The 4996-nt window shown below is 37.7% G+C and overlaps 1 pseudogene; it reads right to left on the reverse strand.

The window, feature by feature from the left end:
• Nucleotides 1-371: 371 nt before the first annotated feature.
• On the reverse strand, nt 372-2375 carry LOC143389937 (serine/threonine-protein phosphatase PP1-gamma catalytic subunit-like; annotated as a pseudogene).
• Between the last annotated feature and the right edge of the window lie 2621 nt (nt 2376-4996).

Raw genomic sequence — 4996 nt, forward strand, 5'->3', positions numbered from 1 at the left:
CTTTTATCAGGTTTAATTTGCTCTTTTTTCACCCTAGTTTCTTTTTTTTGTGGTTTCCAGAGCAATTTATTCATTAAAATCTATTCAATATGCCATCAACAGTTTTCTGTGTGTACTGTGCTGATAAATAGACACTGAGAAGATTTAACAAGTTCATCATTTAATAAGTCTGAATTCATTTTCACCACATGGTATTGTACACGGTCATCTGTTGAAACAGATTTCTTTTTAACAGATCTTAGTTTTAAAAAGTCATAGATACTGTGAGTTCTGTATAAACTCTTGGATAGCAAGTTAGTTCCTTTGTTTTGACTTATAAGCCTCAACTTCACCACAGAATAAAGAATGTAGGCCAAAGAAAGCATAATCAGTCACTCATATAGAACAGTATTGTTTCTATAATTTGAAGCTTTCTGAATGAACGGGTTCAGGCCTGATCCTACTGCAAAAAGATTACTTAATGAATAGACTATATGGAAATTGTACAAAATGTTATTAACTTTAATCATTAATAGCTTAAACAGCACTATATTACTAATTGCTATTCAAAATCAAAAACCTGTTTTTGAATCCCTGAGGAGGCAGCAGGTGTGCACAACCATGCCACCCTGTTTTTACGGGCGTGTCAATACATTTTCCAACAGAAACTTTGGCTTTAGGAAAGAGTCACAAACATTTAAAAGAATGGCTTTAATCATGATTTTAAGTATACGGTAGGGGAAGTGTGCTTTAATTAAATATACATCATACCAGTGATGCTGGCAAGGTTGAGATAGTTACTCCTACTGTTGATAGCTATAAAAACTAGTTTGTACATGATAAGACAATGAGAGGAAAAAGCAATCCCTTTGAAACAAAATTTTAAAATAAAAAAATGTTCACAGTGGTTTGTATCAACAGTATGCATTTTATGACAATAACATGTACAGATTCAGAGCACCCTAGGGCTCTCTTTATATCCTAAGGAAAATGAGCATTTACATTTTTCATGGGTTGTACTGAATTTAAAAAAGATCAATTGTACACTTACCCTGTAGACGCTCTCTTTATATCCTAAGGAAAATGAGCATTTACATTTTTCATGGGTTGTACTGAATTTAAAAAAGATCAATTGTACACTTACCCCGTAGACAGGATAACTGTCCTGGGGTGTACAGCTTTAACACCATCATTAAAGTTGTTTGCAAAAGGAATATTAAAAAAAAAAAAACTGAACACCTTTTCTTGGGAGTGGAGTGTCTTTCATTTGCTGTTATAACCAGCAAATGCCATTCATTAACTCAAAAATGGAAGGAGGGGCCCCCACAAACACAGATCTATCTGAGCAGGCTGACCAGTACACATTACAGCTTTAAAAATGAAGGTTATATACTCTATGTTACAAGTCCCAACTAGGCAGTGTCAAAATGACATCTATTTATTTGCTTGCTTTGTGATCCTACCCCTTGGAGTTGTTACAGGTCTTGTGGCATTCGGCTTCTTTTTCTCTGCAGGCTTTAAAATCTGAAAGGAACACATTAGTGTTTCATCCACACTCATCATGGCACTGCATTGTCAAACTCTCCACAATAATTGGGTGCAGAAAACAACTGCCTCTTTGCAAAAAATTCATACCCATCTTCAACCACCTGATGGGGTCTACAAATAAGATCCAAATCATGCTTATGGAGAAATTTTGCAACCACTTCTGCTCCAAATCTGAAGGACACTCCTCTGTCATTTTCACCCCAGCCTAAGACATCTTTATTGGGGTCAGACCACAAAAGATCACAAAGAAGACCTTGATCTGGTACATCAGTTGGTCGCATAATTCGCCTAATCTGCTCCATAGATTGAAGATCTGGTGATAAACCTCCATGACAGCAGAATATTTTCTCATCCAAGATGGCTGCTATCAGTAAACAGTTAAAACAATCTGTGAAAGTTTTCCATAGTTTAATGTTGTATCTTCTTTTACACTCATCATAAAATCCGTAAATTCTATTGACGCTGGCACATTCATGGTTTCCTCTGAGAAGAAAAAAATTCTCAGGATACTTGATTTTGTAGGCCAGTAAGAGGCAGATAGTCTCCAGTGACTGCTTCCCCCTGTCCACATTGTCCCCAAGGAACAGATAGTTGCTTTCTGGCGGGAAACCACCGTATTCAAAAAGTCGAAGCAGATCACAGTACTGCCCATGGATATCACCACATATCTTGAGTGGTGCTTCAAGTTCTCGTAGGATAGGCTGACTGAGAAAGATCTCACGAGACTTCAAGCACAGTCCTCTGATTTCACTCTCCTGTAGCTGGACATTGTTACCTGGCTTGGACTCTCTCACTTCCAGCAGCTGTTGGATGATGCTATCCATGTTGAGTTTATCTATATCCGCCATCGCCTTTCCGCCGACGACCCTCCCGCAGCGGCGCCGCCTCCGGCTCGCTCCCAGGACTCACACCTCCTTTCCCACGCCACGAGCACAGAGGCGGTGGTGGCGGCGGTGGCAGCAGCTGCGGCGGGTCCCCCCCCAGCCGCCCCGCTCCCTGCTTCCTCCTTCTCTCCCCACTGGAACCACCAGAAGCCCTAGTTTCTTAAGGTAGGAACTTATGTCATCAATATGAGATTGTTCTTCTTTATCACTATAGGCTTTAGTGCAATAAAGAACTCCCATTCCAAGAAATGCTTTTATAAAGCTCAGAAAGTTTTATGTTTGTTTTCACTCTCGTTTGGTGTAAAATAATATTTAATTTCTTTTTCTATTACTGCTTTGATCCATGGATTGTTTATAAATATTTTATTTAGTGCTCAAATATTTGGAGATTTTGCAGACATCTTTCTATCATTGATTTCTGATTTGATTTCTAAGTTCAAGAATATGCTTTATATGACTTGAATCCTGTTACATTTATTGTGACTTTTTTATGGCACAGAATGTTATCTATCAATATATTAAAATAGGGTAGGGGTTGTAGCTCAGTGGCAGAGTGCTTGCCCAGTATACATGAGGCACTGGGTTCAATCATCACCACCACATAAAAATAAATAAATAAAATAAAGGTACTGTGTCCATCTATAACTAAACAAAAATTAAGGTATTGTAATATTCCATGCACACTTGAAAAGAATGTGTATTCTGCTATTATTGAGTAGACATCTCTACACATTAGCAATGTCAACTTGGTTGATAATGTTTGTAAAATCCCTACTCTACCATTACTGATTTTCTGCTACTTTGCTCTTTTTTTTTAAAGATAGAGAGGGGAGAGAGAGAGCGAGAGAGAGGGAGAATTTTAATATTTTATTTTTTAGTTATCGGCGGACACAACATCTCCATTTGTATGTGGCGCTGAGGATGGAACCCGGGCGCACGCATGCCAGGCGAGCGCACCACCACTTGAGCCACATCCCCAGCCCCTACTTTGCTCTTTTAACTATTGAGAGGAAGGTTATTGAAATCTTCTATTACAATTGTGGATTTTATTTTTCTCTTTGTAGTTCTATCAAGTTTTGTTACATGTATTTTGAAGCTATCTTGTTTGGTGAATGTTTTTAGATTATGGTATGCTCGAATTGACTCCTTCATCATTATGAAATGACCTGTAAGGATCTGATAACATTCTTTATTCTGAAATATACTTTGTTAGCGATTAGTATAGGCATTCATTTCTTCTTTTATTGGTGTTAACATGATGTATTTTTTTTACTTTTTAAACTTGTAACCTGTTGATATTTTGTATTTAAAGTATGTTTCTTATAAACAGCATATCATGTTTTCCTTTTTATCCAATCTGATAGGCTCTGCAGTTTAATTGGGTATGTTTATGTTATTTACATTTTTGCTTATATTTTTATACATTTAATTGACAAATTAAAATCACATATATTTATGGCACATATTTTTTTTTTGTTTTGGCACTGTTAGGTTTCAAACCCAAACCTCATAAGTGCCAAGCAAGCGCACTACCATTGAGTCAAGTCCCCAGTCCCAACATGATGTTTTGAAACAAATATTCATTGTGAATGGCTAAAACAAGCTTATTAATATGTTTATCACTGCATATACTTCTTTCTTTTTGAGATGAGAACACTTTAGATCTACTGTCAGGGCTGGGGCTGGGGCTCCGTGGTAGAGAGCTTGCCTTACATGTATGAAGTCCTGGGTTTGATCCTCAGCACTGAAAAAAACAAAACAACAAAAGCCTACTTTCTTAGCAATTTTAAGTATACAATATAATCTTTTTGGTAATATTTATTCTTCAGTTTTTGGTGGACACAAGGATCGAACCCTGTGCCCTACGCATGCTGGGCGAGTGCATTACCACTTGAGCCACGTCCCCAGCCCTATACAATATAATCTTATTAACTATGATCACCAAGTTGTACACAGATCTTCTGAACCTATTACTCCTAACTGGAATTTTGTGTCTTCGACCAACATCTTCCCAAACCCAATCTCTACCCTCACCACCCCCATCTCCTAGTAACCACCTTTCTACTCTCATCTTCTAAGTTTGACTTTTTTGGTTTCCATATGTAAGTGAAATCAGGCAATATTTATCTATGTATTCCTGTCTTATTTCACTTAACATAATGTCCTCCGAGTTCATTCACTTGTTCTAAATGACTGAATTTGCTTCCTTTTAAAGGGAGAATAGTATTCCATTGTGTATGTGTACCTCATTTTCTTTTTTGGTGGGGGATACCAGTGAGTGAACTCAGGGGTACTCAAGCAATGAGCCAGCCCTAATTTGTATTTTATTTAGAGACAGAGTCTCAGCTACTTAGTGCTTCACTGTTGCTGAGGCTGGCTTTGAACTTGCAATTCTCCTGCATCAGCCTCCGGTGCTGCTGAGATTACAAGTGTTCACCACTGTGCCTGGCTGTATGACCCATTTTATTTATTCTTCTGTCCATTAATGGATACTTAATTGATTCCATATCTTGATTACTGCAAAAAATGCTGCAATGACTACGGGAATGCAGATGTCTGTTTGACTTACTGACTTCAAATCTTTT

Source organism: Callospermophilus lateralis, unplaced genomic scaffold (assembly GCF_048772815.1).
Source record: "Callospermophilus lateralis isolate mCalLat2 unplaced genomic scaffold, mCalLat2.hap1 Scaffold_74, whole genome shotgun sequence".
Lineage (NCBI taxonomy): Eukaryota > Metazoa > Chordata > Mammalia > Rodentia > Sciuridae > Callospermophilus > Callospermophilus lateralis.